At 38.2% G+C, this 21,864-nt stretch overlaps 1 long non-coding RNA gene across 1 annotated transcript; it reads left to right on the top strand.

The window, feature by feature from the left end:
• The first annotated feature begins 372 nt into the window (after window positions 1–372).
• LOC136995397 (uncharacterized) lies at window positions 373–21,431 on the top strand. The gene is made up of 3 exons (XR_010886975.1): window positions 373–596; window positions 18,754–18,841; window positions 20,493–21,431. It is a non-coding gene; the product is annotated as an uncharacterized lncRNA (long non-coding RNA).
• Window positions 21,432–21,864: the final 433 nt, after the last annotated feature.

Here is a 21,864-nt window from a genome sequence, read left to right as displayed (position 1 = left end):
GCAGTAACATACTAAACACTGTCTGAATCAGAGGCGTCTAATAAAAGTAAATTAAAGAGCACAACATTGAAAACAGAAGACTACTGGAAACTTTAGAAAGATAACTATTGCAAAAGGAATATAGTCCCATTGCCTGGATTGCTGGTGGGTTTAGGAAAATAGTTTCCAGGGCAAAGGGAGCATATTATTCCATCTCCTGCTTAGAATGCCTGAAACTTCCAGCCCTGAAGCAGTAAGAGGAAATATCTGAAGAGCCCTGTCGAGCGAGTGAAGAGTTAACAGGACTGAAGTCTGCCAACTGATATGCTCAAGGCTGCAGACTAGAAGAGCTAACGGCTAAAGAACTCTGCCGTCTGTCAAGGCCAAGGAATCTGCATGGACCTGCAGGGAGGGGAGAAGCAATATGGAGGTGTTGTGGTCTTGCCTCGCTAGCAGGGTCCTTCCAAGCAGACAGACAGTCCTGTTGTTACGAAACTCGCAGAGGTCAGCAAAAGCAGTGTTTGCCCAGAGTCCCAGCCATATACAAAGAGACTTGGCGGCTAGGAGAGTTTGAGCAGGGACGGGAACATGACCTGACCATCCTCTCCCGCTGGACCGTGAGTACTTCCCCCCCTCCCCTTTTCCTGGGACGCTGGGTTAAGGTAACTCCTCGAGGTTGAGAGCCCTCTCTCTAAGAGAGTAAACAAGAAAGCTTTCAAGTAGGGATAAGCAGTCCTTCCAATTAATAACGCAGTAACTGACAGTTTCGGGTTATCCTTTCTAAATCAGTAATCGCATTATTTCGGGCTGTCCTTTCTAAGTCAGTAATCGATGATTTCGGGATATCCTTTTCCAGGCTATCCTTTCTAAATTAGTAATCACATTATTTTAATGGATGTTACTAATCTAAGAGCTTGCATGAGGAAGTAAACATAGTTTATTACGTTACTGTCTCAGTCGTTACTATCAAACCTTCGTAGCGTGACAAGCCCTATGGTGGCACAGATCCTGTCTTTGTTTCTCTTGCATCACTGGTGTGAAACCTTTATCATTTGTTTGAATGATGTATTTGAAATGCTTTTACAGCAAGCATTTGCTGCCTCCAAAAGAGTAGACAGCTCAGTTCCCATGGTGCTGTGTACTTTCTTATAAGATGTTTCATACATAATCACATGTTTTTGTGGTTGCTATGGCAATGAAAGTACTTGTCTTTTACAAAACCGTAGAGTGAAAAACAGGGACAAGAGACATGAGAACTTAAGAGGAGAGTTAATTTTTGAGGGTTTTTGGCTTATTCTGTAACTGATATTTCAGTTGACTGTACTTCCTTTCTGTTTAATAACAACATGAAACAAAAATAATATACTGAAAATAAACCCTATATCTAGACAATAGAAATTCTGCCTATTTGACTCATACCAATGAAAAAATATATCAGTAACTGATCAGAAAACATATCATATTATTGCTGCATTTTCTTGTACAATATACTCATCCCATTACTTTCTACTGCATATCTTCAGTGTTTTTACTGAACAATGATAATATGGTCATTTGTGTCCAAAGTTAGAGTAGAAAGCAGTCCCTGCACCATAAAGAAAACATTTTGAAGCTCAAATGCCCCATCCAATCTCGTGTAAGGAGGGGAACACAGTGCCTCTTACCAAAGACTAACCTACAAAGGAAGACAACCAACCAGGATACCACATTTTGGGAGAAATCCACGTATCAAAGAAGGCACAGAAACAATAGAAAGGCACACTGACAGGAAACAGAGGAACTTAAAATAAAACAAGATCTATTTTGGGAAAACACCACATAATCCACTGTAGAAGTGATTCAGCACATCACACACATTATCATAAATGTTACATACAAATGCTAGAAACACATGTAAACATAGTCTTATACACATGAGTAAGTATACATGCAACACAGGAAAGAAAGGAATGAGAAAGCTAAGTGGCAACACAGACTTCAATCTGGTAACAGATAGGAAATAAGCTATGAATGTGCAATGAGATATGGCTAAAAGAGTAATACATTGTGAATTACTTATACACAAGCAACATGTCATTTAGCAAAAATGAAGATCTACATTCTGTACGGTTGTACTGCAATTATGCCTGCAATACTGGATTCACCACATTTGTTCGATAGCACGTTAAATCCTTTGTGTGTTGCAAACAGCTTTTTCCAACAGTTAACCTCCCAGAAATGTTTTCAATGATCTAGAAATATATGACCTCACAGTTCATACTATTACATTTCTATTACTCTAGTCTTCAGGGCCATCCAAATCTTTCTGTATGAGCTTTATTAACATCAATTCCATTTTATGACATACAGACATTATACAGGTTCTTGCCTTGATGAGTTTACTGTCTGAAAATATGAAGTACATAATGAGAAGTAATATGAGAAAGTAGACGAAAACTAAGGCCACAGAGTTTAAGTGAATTAGCTAGTACCATACAGCAAGTTTGTAAGTAAGCCAAGCCATGACCCTAGATCACCACGGTCTCAGGCCAATGCTTAAACTGCAAGACAGAACTTTGTAAATGAGTGTAGTGTTAAGCCAGCCAGTCACTAAACCATAGTATTAATGATATGACAAACTTGTTCTTCCTCTTAATGATATCAGTGGTAGCAATCTTCTTTCCAACGACCATTTGTCACATATAAACATTATCTTTACATATCGCAGAATACTTTTTCTGCTCATTCAAAGAATAACATGAACTTTGGTCAGTTAATTAGTAGTAGTTCTATAATTTATTTAGCCCATACAATTCAAATCCTATCTGACAACAAGAATCAGTATTTTCCTTTAACTTCTCTCTGGCAGTTATAAATCTAGTATCGAAGTTATTAATGCACATTAGTTAACTTTTACAACACCTATGCGAAACAACGGGGGTATCACTTTACAAATATAAGTGGTTGAGGAAAAAGATATTTACTAATTTTGGATCATTATTATGAAGCATGCTTTATTTCATATGCTCTCCTGAAAACAAATGAGAGGAAAAAAGTTCCATCATAGGATTTCCTTTTTCACCAAGAGGACCAGAATTTTAGATTTAAAACACAGCAACTGTGACAACTGAGCTAAGGCAGTAACTCACATCAGTAGCAGTTGCTGTCCTTGATCTAGCCCCAAGAGGAACCAAGACAGGCTGCTACTTGGCCAGATGCATAGATGCTTGTTGACAGAGGAATGACAAAACACAGGAAACTTGGAGGCAAGTGTTCTCTAGTGCGCTCTTTTCCACATCAATTCCTGTTCTCTCCACACTGCATTATGCTAAAAGGTATTAACTGGATGCTATGAAGAACATGTGATGTATTCACACTCACACATCTTCTAAAAATTATTAGGCACAGTTCACTCTCACTCAGACTCAATAGAATATGTCATGACCCAAAGCAGTTTGTCACATGCAAGATCAAAAAGAAGGTGAACCTCTAAGACTGACTTACGATGCAAGTGTCAGGGAACAGCCAGGTCCAGCTGATCCCTAAAGGGCAGGGGGTCAGAGCTGAGCACAGTAACAAGGCCAGCAGGGCAGGGGCCTTGCCAGCCAGGGTCCAGACCCCACACTACCTGAGAAAGGTGAGCAGGGCAGACCTGGAGATGGTAACCAGATTCAGCCAAGTTTCCAGATCATCAGGCAAGCCTGTGGTGATAAGACATGCCCAAGTTCAAGCCAGGAACACAAGTCAGCAAATCACAGTCACGTTCAGCGACAGGAACAAGGGTCAGACAGTCCAGTGATTGCCAGACAGGTCAACAGGGATGAGACATGTCCAAAGCCAAACCAGGAAGTCAATCCACAGGTCAAAGTCCAGATCAGTGGGCTCCATGGCCAGACACAGGCCAGGCATTGCATGGCTATGACTGAACTGGAGAGCAGCACTTCAGTATAGCGCAGCCAGGGCCTGAAGCTTAAATGGCATGAGCTTAAATGGAGCTCTTGGATCCATGTGGGTGGGAACTCGAGGTGAGGCTGGTCAGGGCCATTAAGGCCTACTACTGCATTCAGGGCCCTGACATTAAGGCAGAGCTCCATAGGATGCTGAAAAGATTAGTCTGAATACTTTGAATGTGGAAACTCTATCACTGTCATTTATTTCTACTGTATTTAAAAAATAATGAAAACTAAAAGATTGCATACATTCTTTAGAATGAAACAGTGTTGCAAAGAAATTTCATCCCATTCTCCTCTACCACAAGCTGAACAGGGTAGTCTTCTGTTCTCCCCATTTCCTTTTGTCCACTTTTTGATTTATAATTCCAAAGGATACAGTGATAGAGAGCACGTAAATTCACCCTGTTGGTTTACTCTCCACTTTACCATTACCAGCAAAGTTCTTCATTAGAAGTCAGGCATATCCTAACCCCTCAGCATTAGTCTTTTTGTTCCAGTCAAAACCACATTGCATCCATACTCAAGCTTCTTGTCAGACTTCTCTCCTTTGACCTGTAACCCATGCCCCCCATCACTACCAGTGCCCTTGATCAGCCAAGCTGTAGACATCCATCAATTCCCTGTCTGAATTCAGACAGTTCCATGAAATACACTGAGCAAACTGCCACCTCAATGCCTGCACTTACTCTCCTCCCCTCCATACCCTGGGACACATCCTCTTGCCATTTATTTCATGTTGGAATTAGCATTTGTTGGATCCCTTGAATGGTCACCCTAGCCTCCTAATGTGGCATAAGACAAACTCAGTAAAAAAAAAGCTGGGTGGTTTTCTACTGAATGTAGTGTATTAAAGCAGCTCAGGGAAGCATCAGCAGTGTTAAGGCAAGGGATGGATAACGTATCTAATGCAAGAAGGGGAAGGTGGAGGAGCAGGAGGCAGTGGGGAGTAAGAGGTGGGATAGAGATGATCTCCCTCTTGGTTGCCTCACTTTCCTAAGGAGCTGCAGCCTAAGTCTTGTTTGTATCTGTTTACTTCAGCATTTTCCAGACTCATGTCTTAATCAGTTCCCTGCCTGTAATGCCCCATGCCTTGCCATCACCCCAAATTCACAGTTCCATTCTCCTTGCCCACCTAGCCCTGGCAAGTTAACACCCAGCTCCCCATACCGTCCTGGGTTCAGTTCCTGTCTCTTCTGCATCCCAGTCGGGTGTCTTCTGGCTCTGCCTTGCCTGCACATCACAGAGCACAGAAGAGACACCCCCCCTACCCCTAGCTCCACTTGCCTGGGACTGAGCCAGCCCACAAGCAGCTGGAATTAACTATGCCAGAAAGCGGTTTTGCGCCTGGGCTATACAGCACGCACAGCTGTGCTTTTGGAGTGACGCGAACAGGCTTGGCAGGATCAAGGTCTGAGGCTATCTGTATCAATCTTCAGATTAAGGTGCTGAACTCTTAAGAAGTCTTGGAGCGTGTTCCAAGTGAGATAATTCAAAGTATACCTTGGCTATGTGTGGGTGGAGCTCCACGGGAAAGGCTACAAGCATACTCTGCCAAACTGTAAATACCATAGTAAAGAGATACTAGGGCTTTTCAAAGAAAAGGTTAATAGATTTTTTTTTTTTAATCTGCAAGCAAAGTGGTTTCTTCCATCCATATGGAAGCATTATATAACAAACATTCCTCCAAATACTCAGTTTATGACATTCAGCCTGAAAAAAGTGAGTAAAAGCTTGAAAGAGTTATAAGCAACTGAAAGCAGATACTTAATAAAATGTCAGCCAACATTCAAAAAAGAAAGTGCTACCAGCCCTACCTATAATTATGACTGTTGTATACATTACAACTACAGGGAGGTGTGTCTTCATAGAAGTTTATGCAAGTTACAGCCTATTTCTTGCAAGTTCAAGAAAGTGGGTCTTGCAGAATTATCTGATCAGAAAAATAATTCCACATGGATTAGCTTAGGCAGAGCATTCACACAAATTAAAAAACAAGAACATGACGTTGTAAAAATGGTCAAATTCACTGTAGAAGTCAGGATTATCAGCATATGTAATGGGACAATATGATACAAGTCAAGGCAAACAAACAGGGAGAAGTAAATTATGAAGGCCTGAAATGCGAGGGCAAGAACTTGAGGTCATGAGCAGAAGGTGGCTAATGAAGATTTTCCAAAAGGAAAGAAATGTGGTCAGATAGTGAACTTGAAAGATTTCATTAACTGAAATGATTGTTTTCTCTAAATGCTGTCGAGGGGGATAGTGTAGATACTCAAAGGGTTTGCTTTACTACTAAAGAAATCCAATTTAAAGCAATTTACACAGCATTCTGAGAAAGCAAGAATTTTACTAGATTTCCTTAAAGCCAGACCTTCCTCCAATTTTTACTAGCTGACCTTCAATATGATCTGGAAAACCAACGTAACTATGTGAGAGGTTAGCACTCTTTTTGCCTTGTCATTAATAAAGCTTACTAATCCTTCTAGATGGAGTTTATGGAAACTTCAGGTGACATGGAATGTACATATGTCATGTCACATGAAATATTTTTATACATGTATAAATGGAGGGAGAATTTCACTGACAGTATCTCTAAACATTTGGATGATATCAGTGGAAGCAAAGTAAGATAAGGACAATATTGACTGCCTTTGAAAATCCTACCGAACTGTATTCACTCCTGCAGTTTGTTCCTTTACTTGTCCAGCAGAGCTTTATGACAGCCTGCAATAAAATAAAAAAAAAAACAAAAACTGTAGAACCAAGTGAATAATTGATATTTTGGTTCACTGGACAAACAAACAGACCACTTTAGACTGACAGAAATGATTTGTTGATCTAAAATAAAGTGCCACTCCTTATTTTCAGGTGTTTTATCTTTTTTTTTTTTTCAATTAAGCATAGGAAAACAAAGCATTTCAGAGAAATAATAAAAATATGAAATATGCTTTTAAAAAAATCAGTGTTTTGTTTTTAAAATACCTAAAACTATTGCTGAGTTGGACAAGTTTCACCCAAAATATTTTTTTGATGAATACTTTATTATTTTTCCCCTATATCTATCCAATTGTTCACTTACATTTTAAGTCTTGGTCAAACTGGTTGATTGTGGTTATTTTAAAATTTACAGATTTAAATGAATTCCATTTGGAAGAATGTTAAGAAGGTTTTTTTTTCTTTTTCTTTTCTTTTTTTACAGCTTTAAGAATTTTGTCCACCTGTAAGCACTGATAAGTATAGCAGATGCAGTTCAAAACAGTAAAACAAGAAAATTCCCAAATAGATTAAATAATTTAAAAACTTGTTAGACTGATTACCTTAACTCTGCATATATCTAAGAAATATATGATGAATGAGAAAGATAAAAGATCAACACCAGGAAGTATAAATTTTTTAGAAGTAACCAGCAATATATGGTCCAATTAGTTTTTTGTGACAGAGACAAAAGATGTACCTTTTTGGTGCATGAACTTGATCAAAAAGTGAACTGCAAGCAACTACTCCATTTTTTCTCTTGTGAAAGTGACAGAAGTATTCTAAGCGCTATACTTCCTCTATTAATGGAGAAAATATTCATGGAGAAAATATCATCTATTGTGCCCAGATTAAACACTTTGGAGCTTCTTTTGGATTCATGTTGAAAAAAACCAGGATGGCATGAGATATTTCTCATTTTGACTTTTTTTTCAAAAATTTTAAAGAGAATTTATAAAAAGTCTAATTTTGTTGAGCATGGTAAAATTTACACAACGCAATTTCTTGCTCACAATTCCAAGACTCTTTCCAGCCAGCACTCAAAAGAAGGCTATTATGCTGTTTTCTTGTATCACAGTATGTATGTTTCCTGATTTTCTGTTTCTGTTCTCTCTCTGCTCTTTAGATCCTTTTAATCCATGCATGTATCATTGTCCTTATCTTCCCTTTCATAGGCATTGTACAGGACAAAGCGAGTACCCAAAATCTCAGTCAGGGTTCACGTATCTTCCACTTAAGCCTTTCGATACCAACAGGGCACTCAGTCATCATCCTGCAACTGCCCAGTAAATAGCTGAACAATTATCACATTGCAGGCATCAGTTTAAGTCTTCACAAGCCAAGGCTTCCTGGGAAAATGGCATTACAGAAAGGTCTTCACTGCTCAGCTGATGCTCAGTTGCCATAATGCCAGTGAGCTTTGGCTAACGCCAGACAAACCAGAGATCTTAATTTATCATAACACAGAACTAAGCATCACTGAGAAACAGCAGTGGAAGCAGGGAGGAGCGCCGTACAAGAACAGAGAGCAACCGCACCCCAAAGAAGTTGTAGGTCGCCATAACACCATAAAGGCCCTAGGGCAGTTTCCAAGACCTGCTCGACTCCTGCCTTCTTGCCCTGGCAGGCTGCACTGCTGCCTGGCTGTTGAAGAGATGTCAGCTCCTTGCAAAAGTCAGAGAGGAGACCTTGCAAGACGTAAGGCTCCACATGGCCCAGCTGTACATCCTCCTGGGACCTTCAACAGCCTCAGCAACACAGCCAGTGTTGGTGTGCCCCAGGGGCTGAAGGTGCTGAGTCCACTCTTCTGACTGCCCCGCACTTGGAAGGCTTCAGACTGTGTGTGAAGAGCCTGCAGCTGCCCAATTCCGGAGTCTTTAGCTAAGATTTGTTTGAACATGTAGACCCATCTTGCTGGAAGTGCAATGCATTTCCCTCACCCGGACAAGTGGACCCGTCTGCTGGGTGTTTTCAGCTCAGAGCAGGTCCATGACCTGCATCAATTCAACTGGAGCAGGCAATTTGCCAAGATCTCGGTTTCTTACCGCTTCTGGTCCTGTGAGCTAGACATGAGCCAGCTGGTTCTGTACCTACAGGTCTCCACGAGTATGCGTAACAAGAAGCTGAGCTGCTCCCTGTCAAATGCAGCTCTCTACATGCAAGAATTAATGAACCTAACAGAACTATAAAGTAAAAAGAAATAAAAAAGCAGATAACAGCCACTGTTATTGGGAGGAAGATGCTTACGCTAGCAGACTCAATGCTTCTAAAACTTCTGGCAGACTTTTCTTTCCTAACTGGGGAAACCAGTGTGGCTTCATTCACAGATGAAGCCAGGTTTTGTATTCGGATGATATCTCACTCTGTTTTAGCTATCAATTATAAAAGAGTAAATTTAATTGTTTCCACATTTAGTCTGAGTGGGTGGCTGCTAGCATACCTATCAGCTTAAGCAAAGTCCATAACTGCCCATAGATCAAAGACATTTATTAGCAACCATTCAACAACTAGCATAACAAATTTTTTTTTGAAATTTCCACTAACGAGCTACAAGCAAACTCTCATTTTCATATACTCTTGGAAAAGATAGAAGTCACATGAAATACCTGACAGAAATGCAAAGTCACACTGATCTAAATAATTAAACTGCTTGTCCAGACTAAAGAACTTGCTGTGGCACAAGTAGGCAAAGAGGTCTATAGAACATTTTGGCAGAAAATTAGTGTAAGCATTGAAACAAAAGCATCAGTCTGTTCAAGTCTATCCTCCACGTTGCTGCAGTTTGAGACGGAATTGATAGCATGGAGAAAAAAACGGGCTTGGATACCAAAGCACGTTTAGTCATGGATACATTCAATGTTAACGAGTGCCCCAACTCCCCTGCTCTGCAGGAGCGCTGGCACAATCCAGAGGAGAAATGGGCCAGCCAGCGTAATGGTTTCTCACACAATCTCCTTGCCCCACAGGGGAAGATGGCGTGGCCCAAAAGAAAAGGTGGGGAGGGCCAGTGCAGCAGCCCCAGCCAGCAGTAAACAGGCCTGTGCATGGACCCACTACCACCATTAGCTCTCAGAGACTCCAGGCACCTCCCACCTCACAGGATCCCACCCTAGCAACCCCTGACCCCGTCACTTATGGGATTGGCTACAGAATGCCCAGTTCTGATTGGCTGGAATTCCCAGAGCACCTGCTGATTGGCTGTTTCCATGCGGGTGCTTACAGCCTGCCCTTCTGGAAGGTTCTTCACCTGTCAGCAATGACACAGCAATTAACAGCTTAGTTATAAGGGAGTAATCCGAGTGTAAACAAAGTTTAGCAAGCCCCAACCCATGCCAAACTAGCACACACTTGTGTTGGAATGGTTTCTCCTATATGGAGATAGGTTTCTGTGAAGCCCAATGATCACAGGAGGATCATGGTATATACTGAAATATTGCTGTAATTTGCTAGCTGTGTCTCCAAACTTCTTTGTATAGAGACAATTTGTGCCTTAACAAATTGCTAACAGAAAATTATCTCTCTAGAGGAAAAACATATGAATATAATTCCATTGATGCCATTGATAAAATAAACTGAATCATATCCTCTCAGTAGCTTCCAGGAGCGGTTGTTATAACCCTGAGCAATCTTTTCCCACCCTGCTCATCTGGTTTCCACAACAGTTCCAAACCCGTTTGTTCCACATACTCATGTTTTGTTGCAACTGCGCAGTTTTGGCCAATCTCTTTGCTTCTGAACACTATCTCCCAAGTGTAAATCACACATCCAACGCCTATTTTGGCAGTGGGAACACTCTGAAATTGGTGCCAGTTTCCCAAGTTTAGCTAGTAGCACCTTTTTGCTCGCAGTCTTCCATTAGAGTGTGGGCCCTCTGTGACATGGAGGCTATATTCATATATTGGGATTACCCTGGGAAATTACTGTCCAGTGTCTGATCTGTAGTTTCAAACTGTTTTATACTTATAGTTCAGTCATATTTATCACCATTTATAAACAGAGTAAATGTATGCAGTGGACTAAAGACAAGATGGCCTGAGATGACAATTACCACAGATCCACCTGAACAATTTTTTCCACATTTAAATCATATTTGATAATGCTGTTACACTTTGGAAATAATTGATATTTAGCATTTAATAAATTATATATTATTAACAGACTTATTTCAGGTGTAGAAAACATAGTGTACAGAGTCTGAACTTTATTCATGCTTTCAGATTGCTGTATATTATTTTATAATGTTTTGAAACCTTACAAAGAAAGCTACAAAATAGCTGGTAATAAATTGTGATTCCTGTTTTAGGAAGGTTAACAGAGAAAACTCTTAAGACTAAGATTCAAAGCTAGACACTGTACTTCCTGTCTTTTAGATCTTCTAACATGTAAATCGACCGTTACAAAGAGGATTAACTATTAGAATTGTACGACTGAAGTCCAACATTCAACCCTGTTCTTTATTCACAGCCAGAGTAGACCAGGTGTCCAGAATCCTAATGCTCGTCTTTTCAGCTTAGGTTTATATGATCTGCATACTAAGCACGAGTCACCATTGTTTTCTAACTTTAATTTATTGGTGGCCTTAACAACTGGCTATTTTACTGCTAATTGTACTTTAAATTGCTAGTACAAAATCAAACAGCAATTGGGACTCTAAACACGCACTTTCATGAAGTACAATTATTTTTAAAAATAAACCATTTATTTTACTTCCCAATTATTTATCAGAGAATTAGATTTATACTCAGAGCATTCAGGCTTTCTCACATAAAATTACCTTGTGATATTTTAGTTATCTTAATGGCTTCAACTTATCAGTATTTACTAAAGAAAGCTTTACAGCATGTACTAGAAATGGGATGATGGTGTTAGAAAGCATTTTCACAAGTTACAATAATTGAATCACTGGTGTGGAATTATATCTGTTTCATTAAAAAATGAAGCTTCAGGTGTCTGAGAATCTCCCCTCTTGGCATGTCTTGCAAGAACAGGCCTAAGTATTCTGACAAATTCCATTCTGGAAAATTTGTCTTATCTACCCAAAATCCCCAATAGTTTCAGTTTGTAGCTGCAAAGTATATTTATCCTGATAGATAAATCCTGGTAATAATCTTGGTGGGACAGAGCTGAGGGGTGGCAGGGAATGAGGAGTCCACCATGTCTGACCACGGAGCTGGATGTTATTCTGGTATATTCTAAGATCCATATCTTCTAAGAAGTAATTTCTGCTTGGAGGAAGTGAATTTAACCCACATGACTTGCCAGCTGCTTTGGTATCTGCCTAGCTGAAAGACACCATGAAGTAATTAGAGCTAGATTTTCTCACTGCAACTCAGAACATTTCACAACTCTAGGGAAAGATGTCTCTTATTAGCCCATTTTTATATGTGAAAAACCCTCACATTTAAAGAGTGTAATTGACTTATCCTGGGTCACACTAGAAGCCCCTTGCAAGGCTGGAGACAGATACTCAACTTCTCATTTCCATCCTGTGCTCTAGTAACAAGACCATCATTTTTCAGTAAATACTGAGGGTTATCTTGATCTTCACAAAATACAGAGGGTGGCACACACCTCAGAAACAAGATCCACTTCTACAGAATGCAAGACTAAACGCCTACTCTTCCAGGACCAGGCTTCATTTTTCCACCTTAAAATATTGTCCAGGCAGATTTGATGGAGTTTTTATATTTGTCTGCATTTGCCAAATGTATGGTGGCCCATGATGAAAATATCATTTTTAATGTTATGGGACTGGAAGGTCAGAAAAATCTAGTGAGAACTATGGCAATCATAAAATCAACTGTTGGTTATCTGTGAGTTGTTATCTGCTACGCTCTGGATACAGGGTTACCCAGGGCACCTCCTTGCCAAGCAAGCTTGAGTCCCTCTGATCCTAGAATTCAAACTTCTATTTCCATTCCAGGAAATATTGTCCTAAAAGTCTTTGTGCTGTTGGCCATAGAATAGCATCTGATGCTCATAAAAGCAATAAAGTGGTTTTAAGTGCTTGGACTAAAACAATGAACAAAATGAGAATATAAATATAAAATTTAATGCTGAGAAGAAAAGTATTAAAACCCAATTATATTTCAAGCTCACAATTTAAAAGTTAAATCCTGGTTGCAAATGCCACTTGTAAAATTATAAATATGAAATGAACTTTATTTTAATGAAATTTCTTTTAATGAAATTTTTTAAAACTTTAAATTTGGTTTGAAATCTGTTAAAATTTGATTATGGGTTTTAATGTATGATAAACAGTAGCTTATAAATATTCTGGGGAAAATATAAGCTTAAGTATACTCTGTCTTGTAAGTCCCAGAATTGAAACCATGCCCAATGCTTTACAATCTGTATAATTCATTTCAATCAACTCACCCACTGCTGAAATGCAGAACTCTTCCTCCCTCCCCTCCGCCGACCTCCCCAGAAGAAGAACGCAATAGCAATTTTATAACATGCAGCAACTCATTGAAGAGTGGGATAAAACTTCAACAGATGTTAGCCAGACTGGATTTTTTCTTTTTCTTTTCTTTTCTTTTCTTTTCTTTTCTTTTCTTTTCTTTTCTTTTCTTTTCTTTTCTTTTTTCTTTTCTCTTTTCTTTTCTTTTCTTTTCCTTTCTTTTCCTTTCTTTTCCTCTTTTCCTTTCTTCTCTTTTCTTCTCTTTTCTTCTTTTCTTCTCTTTTCTTTTCTCTTTTCTTTTTCTTCTCTCTCTCCTCTTCTCTCTTCTCTTCTCTTCTCTTCTCTTCTCTTCTCTTCTCTTCTCTTCTCTTCTCTTCTCTCTTCTCTCTTCTTTTCTTAACCTCTGGCCAAGACACAAAGGTAGTAGTCCTACTTTTAAGAATAGTGCTGTAAATATTTTCACTGTTCGAATGAGGGAAGGAGCTTGATCTTATACTTCATTCAAGTAGTACCAGCAGCTAATGTTTATAACTTTAGTGAGTTAGCATATAAGATAATACCTAGCATTGAGAAACTACTGCAAGCTGAAATGCTAACATGTGTAGCAACACTAGCAAAAAATTTTTTTCAAGCTATGGCATACAAGTATTGAGCATATCATAATAATTTGCAAAAGCTGTTTAGATTACAGACTGAGAGGGGATGTGGTTATTCTATGTAATGTATACAGCATTTTCTCCAATGAGAAAGGGTTGAGGGTTGAGCAGCTGCAAGATAACTCTTAAAACTGTGTTACTGGACAATCAGTGTTAAAAAGGTTGCTAATCATTCTTGCTGCTAATCCACTTTCAAAGCAAGAAGAATTAAGCCATCATTATTTATAAACTCCAACAAAAATAAACAGAGTACTGAAACTTTACTAAGCTTTCAGTTTTCAAGATTTGTAGTTATTGGTCTTTAGAAATTTGATACTATCATGTGATGGAGACTTGGCACAGTTCTAGTTTGTGATGGTCATTCTTTTGTTGGTATCTAGAGCTGAATTAAATTGTATTAGAAACACCAACCTATGGTTCTTTCGCATGTGTTTAAAGTGTATTGTGTGTAAACAGAAATGAGGAAAAAAGCCTGGAACAAGAATACAATGATTCAACCTGCTAAGATAGAAGGATATTTAGATAATATAAGTGCTTAATTTTAAAGATCATATCAGTATCTCCTATCTATATGTCAAGAATTGTACCCTTTGTCAGCTTATTCTAGTCTCTTCAGATAATTAAAAATTGTTGAGAAAAGGGAAGGCTGTCACTCTGGCTGCAGATGTACATATGTTTATATTTACACGGTGTTTCTCACTTTTCCCATTCTGTGTTCCTTCCTTTCACTCTGAAAACCTTAGAGTTAACCCAACTAGTGTTTGATTACTTGCTAATAATTCATGTGTCTCAGTTATGTGGAAGAGACTTCTGTCTTTATAACCTAAAGTAATCTACATCTATGTGGCACTTCCCATTGGAAGAGGACTAAGTGCTGTTCAAGAATTTGTGAACTGAGATAAGGAAGACTTTTCTGTTTTATTTTGCTAAGAAAGAATAAGGCACAGAAAGACTGTATTTTCAAAACTACCCCAAATAGCTGTGAATGGCTGTTTTCGGACAGCTAAGACATTTATAGTGAGAACATGATGCTAAGCTTCTAAGATACTACTTTATTTGAGTGGTAACTAGAGACACTTAGTCCTTTTGAAAATCCCCAAGCAGTTCTCCCAAATGGTCTATAAATATGGTGGGCACTTTTGAAAGTTTTGAGCTATATGGCATCTCAAAAAATATGCAGGAGTTCTGTGAAATGTTCAGGATCATAGCTCTCCTGAATATGCTTCTTGCTCCAGAATTCTCCTGCACTGTCTGTTTCATTGCATTCAAAGAGCTTTTAAATTTGCGCTATGGTGGTCATCAAAAGATATAGTAGACTTGATGTATGCAGTCCAGCTAGTTTAGCAGAGAGAGTCATTCCTTTCCATGATGACTTTGGCACTTTACTGCTGAAGGGACTGTGTGAAAGGATTTTTTAATTTAAGGAGTCACACAAAAGAACAAAAAATATATTCTTTCTGAATCTATAAATCCATTTTTGAAGTTCAAGTTCTCATCAATCATTTATTAAAGGATAGTCTTTCTCATCTCCTTTTTCCAAGGCCAGCAATAAAGCCAAGTCTATGAAAGTGTTAAGTGTAATAGAGCATTTGAAAGGAGTATGAAATACTTTTAACAGGAAGGCATCTGGCTCCTATTTATGTTAGTGGGGCCCATATGAATGCAGCTTAGGTCAAAATATGCCCCAAGTGATTTATATGGTTGGGGTTGATCCATATCTCACAGAAAAAGATAAAACGATTCCCATTGAGTGAGAGAATTTTACAATGGAAAATCTACTGTCGAATTTACACACCAACACTGATAGATTTCAATAGGAATCATGCATTCATCCACACATGGAAGAGTGAGAAATATAAACACTGATTCTATCTACCTCTACCTAAGCGTAAAGAATTATAACAGATAGTAGTTATGTAAAAGTAGAACACACAATTGAGGAAGGTCTTCCTGTTATGTAATTACTGAACAAACAAGACATAAGAAATAAAATTAAGAACTCAGAGATGAAATTAAAATCTAAATTTATTAGGGTTCTGTTGGATACTGAACCTTATATTTATTTCTATTATAACTATAGCTTCTATTTCAGAACAAACAGGTTCTTATAGAGATGCAAAAACGTTACAGTTTAAAAGCTATATAACACTGTTTTTCCTATTTAAAAGTCTGCTGTGCCTCAGTAGTAGAACTCTGTTAGATTCTGTCAGGGGTTGCTTTACTCATGGGGAGCAACTCAGGAAGATTCATTCAGAAAAGTCCATTATGTTCTGAGTTACAACAGCCATACATGCTAAAAGTGTCACAGATTAATCTGGTCTCCTCTGTATCCAAGTAGTGCTTTGATTAGTCTGCTTAAATGGCTGCAATTCAAGACAACCATATTTATTTAACAAAAAATATATATTTTAATTAGACTAAATATTCAAAATCTTTGTCAACCTGGGATTTAACTTCTGTTCATTATTTGTCCACAGATCCCCCAAATTACAGTGTAACTCAGATAAATATAGTTTACAAGGAAACAACAAGGGAGCCAAGCTTTATGGAGATCTCATATTTCAGTCATGCCTGTCCATTTACTCTATCCATACATCTACTTCTTACTTAATTTAGCAGCAAAGTTTTTGTGAGCTTACCAGCATCTTAAGTGTACACCTCCTTTTTCTGTTTACTGAAGTCAGTGTTTTAAAAGGGGAATGTCTCATTTCTGCAGTTCTTCCCTCAGGGTAAATTATATTCATGATAAATTATTTGCAAAGTGAAACTTGTTCTTCAGTTTACATAGCAAAAACAGTCTTTGTGGCATAAAATAAATCAAGCCACCTATGCTAAAAAACATGAAGAAATGCTAAGAAGTAATAAACCCCAAGTCTTTTTTCCTCCCTTCAGTATAGTTTCTCCCTTTGTAAAATGAGTAAAAAGATACTCACTTACTTTGTGAAGTACTTTAAAATCTGAAGATGGGAAGCACTACAAGAGAACTAGATATTATTTTTATTATTGCTAATGTTAGTAATAACAAGTAAAATCTAAATTTTGGCAGCCTAGCTTACACACAGAAGTTTTGCTAAATTAGATGCCCTACAAACATGCAGATAAATGTGAATATACATTTATTTTAATGTCTCCTTACACATCATAACCTTGTCAAGTGGCTTTACTGTAAAAGATTATTTGGCAAACTGAGTTACAGCAGCATTCTTTTCAACTCTCATAGGACAAAAGATTCTGGATGTCTGAGGAAAAGCATTAGTTTGAAAAGACATGCCTGAAAATTTAGAATTAAAAATTAGGAAAACATTTACAATAATCTGGATAGTACATGCAATACATGTATACTTTTTCACTGTACATATGTATCTCCTGAAATCACTCTTTCCCTTAAGGAATGAAAATGAAGGCTTATCTCACTAATACAAGTTTCCAGTTTTTCCACAGAAAAGGCTGACTTCCAGTAGACATAGGTTTTAACATTACTTACAGCATTCCAGGAAAACTCTTTTTATGTCTTTTTCCTTTGTTCAGACATCCAAAGTCTTTATTTCATCCAAGCTATCTTTTACCAGAAGTAATTTGTTGGTGTTTTCATGTCTTTCCTACAGAATAAAATACTACATGCTATCACAGTGAAATACATATTACTTCATCTCTACAGCAGTAGTATCTCATTATATGAATGTTAATGTGTTAATCTATTTTAAAACATTCATTATCATTCCTCAAGTTGAGAACATGCATAAGGCATTTTTTTTCGGGGTTTTGGTTGGCTGTTTTGGTGGGTTGCTTTTACATATCAGGACAAAAAAAATGTAATCACTTGGGTCATAAATAATTTCCAGTCCACTGTCTTGCCTAATTCTCTCCATCTGGACTACACTAATCCCTAGACAGTGCACATGAACATGCAGCCTATCAAGGAGTTGGTGAATGGAACAGAAAGCAGCCCGTACCCTTTTCTGAACTGGAAGCTATAAATTCTATGAAGACTCATTGCATCTTTGTCACAAGTTACAGTAGTACCAAGTTACAGTAGTAGGTAGCTCCTCTGCAAGTATGCTGCCTCAGGACCACACATAAACCCAAAATATAAATCAAAATATTGTAATGTGATTGCTAGGTTTTCTCCATCCATCCATGGAGGAAAGTATTTGCAGCAACCCACCGCTCTTTCAGATTGCTTTCTCCTGTTGGCTGGCACAGCAACACACAGGTAGGAGGCAGAGTCCTGCCTGGCTCTGCCGCTCCCCTCTCACTAGTGTAAGAGGAGTCCAGAGAGGTTGCTCTAGACCCAAGACTAGTACTTGTAGCAGTGTGATGGACAACTTCCATTTTCATCTGTTTCTGCACGGAGATTCACTGCATGGAGTCACTTTGCTTTGACCGTAATTTTAATATTTGGCATTTACAGGACACACAGCATCTTGCAATGCCCAAAACCCAAGAGTTATCATGAGGAGAAAATTAAAAAAAAAAGATAATAGTAAATATTTGCACCCATATATAAAAACATATATATTCAGACATGCACGTTATCTACTCAAGCATTATGCTGCTTCTCTTTAAAGATGTCAAAAGCACTGTCCTTGCCTTAAGCATTTTTAGTATCATTCTATAAATTTGCTGAATATATTTTTGCCTGAATGCACATAAACTGTTCTCTCTAAATTAAATGAGGAACTGCAAATCACATATACCTCATCCCAGCCTCAGATTTAATGGCAGATTCAGGTAACAAATTTAGGTTTAATTCATCAACTGCTTCTGAGTAACATAATAGTTCATGCTTTGTTCTTTCTAAAGATCATAACATATTTTTTCCATTTGAGAAGTATTTCTGTCTAGCTAGGTGAACAATCTACAACAAAAAAACAGTAAACGCAATTTGATGAATTTTCTGCTAAGAATTATTTGTGAATAATATGATATTAATAGATGTTTGTTGTTTCTGATGCTCAGTTCATAAAGTGTTTGAAATTACAGAATTCAAACAGTTATTTACCACGTGCTTCTCATATTTCTTCGCTAGATAATGTTTATTTGTGACTGGCAAACAAACTCACATTGTATCATCTCTGGATGGCTATCCATTCCACAAAACTGCTGAATATTCTGGGGTAGGTACTGGGGAAAAATTAGATTGGCATGAATCTTTTCCTTACTGTCTCTTTTCAGAAATGTTCTAATGAATGAAGCAAAAAAGTCCAAATAAACAGTACTTGGTGGCAGATGCCAAAAAACTCTCTTCAACAGATATATTATCTGCTCTGTATTTTGTGGCATTTGCTTCATGCTAGGCTTCACAGGGGTACAGGGCTTCCCTACCATCTAGTTTTCTAGTAGATTGTACTAGGCTGGAAGGACGTAAAGGATGGAAGTAAACCCTCTTAAATACAGCACGTCAGAAACGGAGCCATATATGATTCAAAGCTTCTCTATGGCAGACCAACACGTATTTATATAAAACTACTGCAGGAATTCAGCCAATGAAGCTAGATGGCCCACAGCTTCTAAACATGAATGAAAAACCATAAAAGGCAGGCAGAACTAAAAAGGAAAATGAGACAGGTATGCAACTTCCTTATGTGCTTTGAAGTACAACACATACCAACAGAAGGGTGGAGATGTCCTCCAAAAAACTTTGCTGTACGAAGCCTTCAGTAAATGAGCAGTAGTGACAAAAATGTTAGCAGAATTCTTGTCCTCCAGCAATACAACACAGCAGCTTACATCTACTGCTTATTAGTTATCCAAGTACTCAGAGATTACATTTTTATGTATTAAGCATAATTCACACATGTTGTTTTTGGGCACCTCTCCGATGAGAAGGTTTTACAGAATTCCATATTCTTGTTGTAGAAGCCCTTGAAAGCATAGATATAAATGGGTGTAAAAATGCAGAAGCAAGGTTATAGGAAGGGGAAATTGGTCTTTGTTAGACCAGCTGATAAAGTTGGAAAAATAGACAAGTTTTATCATCTGTTAATTTGTGCTAACTTATTTTAAAGTACTTTTTACAGAACTATATCTGTTTTACTCTACTAAATTTCATGATTTTTCCCTTACAGTCTCTCTTTTAAATTCCTGAGCTCTTTCTGAAATCTTGGTTTCAAAATTAAACTCACTAAGGTTCCAACAAACTCTGAGATATGTGGAAAGTTTTGCCCTTGTTTGAATCTTCCAGAATGCTCTTTTAAAACCACTACTGCTAGCAAGTCAAGGCATGTCTCTCATTTATGTCTTGACTTTTTGAATTGTAATTTCATTGCAGTATTCTGCAGATTTCCCTGCAATGTCAGCCCTGTGATTGATTTCTTTAACAATTATGTTTATAAAATTTAATTTCAGTAGCAGGAAAATCTGAGACAGAACTGAAATATTTATGTGAAGCACTAGTATTTTATATTAATATTGAGATCAGTGGAACCGACAGTGTCAGCTTCCCTTCTTTTGATGGACTTAATTCAGAGAATAGTAGTTATTGTTCCTGGCAAACTACAATCATTTGTTTTTCCTTTTAAAATACACTTCTGTGCAGACATATCTGCCATTCTTTTTACTGGCTAAGGGAGCCCAGAATCCACAAAGAGGAAAGAAGGTGCCTGTTTCCCAAGTCGCTCATCAGTTCCACAGTGGGAATCTGAACTAAGTGCCCAGGGGGCTTCCTGCGCCAGCGGGCCAGGAAGCGGAGGGATGAGGCTCTGTGTGCGAACGTGTTTAGGTGCAGTTGTGGTCCATCAAAATCCATTTTTTGCTTGCTTATTTCAGATTCAGCTGAACACTGTTTCTTACAGCAATGCACTACTACTACACTGCATTTTTAACAAAATAAAACTCTGGGGATGAAATACAGCTAAATTATCAAGAAGTGCTAAAAAACCTTTTTAGTTGTTTTTCGTATTGATGAAAATTGCAACTTGTGAATGTGAACTTCAGAAATCTTGAGGAAGAGAAAAGAAACGGAAGACTCATTCCTGAGAGCGTATGGGCATATGCTACTCCGTTGCTCAGCAGAAATGGAGAGCAGAATCATGAGGCAGATTCTAACAACTATTCTTTCCCCACTGTGCATTCAAACATTAAAAACAGGTCTGAACAGTAATTCCAGGAAAATACAACAGTGGAAAGTGTGATTTTTTTGGTAAAATGACTGCGGTTTTAAATATACTGCATTAGAGTGAGACCCATCACCGTTAACTGAATCCCATTACTCATGATGCCCGAAGAAACCTCTGTTCTTTTAAAGTGCCATTTAAGGATGGCAAGTGCTCATTTTTTTTCGGAAAAAGCTTCCTTCCCTCTCCGCTAAGTGACAGGAGCTGCCCCCGGGGCTGCTGTTTGTGTGTTCTGCCACCACCAGCCTTCAGGCACATCATTCATTTGTTTACCGTTGCTATGGCAACAGCGACTGCTATGGCAACTATTAATAAACTGCCGCTAGCTCGGAAGAGAGAAGAAAAGAAGAAGAAATCAAAGAAAACGCATTTAGCACGAAACTACAGGAAGATAAAACATTTGAATTTTCAGCTCACTTAATGCAGGACTAGATTCCCTTTCCCTTTCTCAGCCACTGAATGAAGCCACAGGACTGACCGTGGAGAAAAATCAGACAGAAGCAGATTATCAGCATTTACCCTGTAGGCTTACGTTTCCCGTGCTTAGCTCTTCTCAACTCTCACCATTCTGTTGACTAAAACAACTTCTTTAATAAACCTTATTTTAAAATCAACCATTGCCACTGTTTTTATTAGTCACATGGATCGTATAAGTACCTAAGCACCAGACAATTCTTAGTATATTTAGTCTCACAAGACTCCTCTACAAGCACTCCTCCGAACTTGGCAAGCATTTTGGTGAGGGAAAATTCAAGTGTAGATAGAGTGGCAGACGCATGGCTGAGTACATGCAATGTAATGCATTAGGGTCAGCAAAGGCACGGTAACACTTTATGCGCACTCCTAGCCATGGCAAATGTGAAGTAAAATGTATTACCTTCTACTTCAGAAATATCGTATGTGGGACATCATGATATCTCAAAGCCTAAGTTAAAAGTCATGGAATCCAAATCTATTACAGGAATATTTCATGACTACTACGTTCAGTCTCAGGATGCTTCTAACAAACTACATATGCTATTTTT

This window comes from Apteryx mantelli, chromosome Z, assembly GCF_036417845.1.
Source record: "Apteryx mantelli isolate bAptMan1 chromosome Z, bAptMan1.hap1, whole genome shotgun sequence".
In the NCBI taxonomy this organism is placed as follows: domain Eukaryota; kingdom Metazoa; phylum Chordata; class Aves; order Apterygiformes; family Apterygidae; genus Apteryx; species Apteryx mantelli.
The sequence above is the reverse complement of the archived record's forward strand: the minus strand, read 5'-3'. Positions and strand labels throughout refer to the sequence as shown.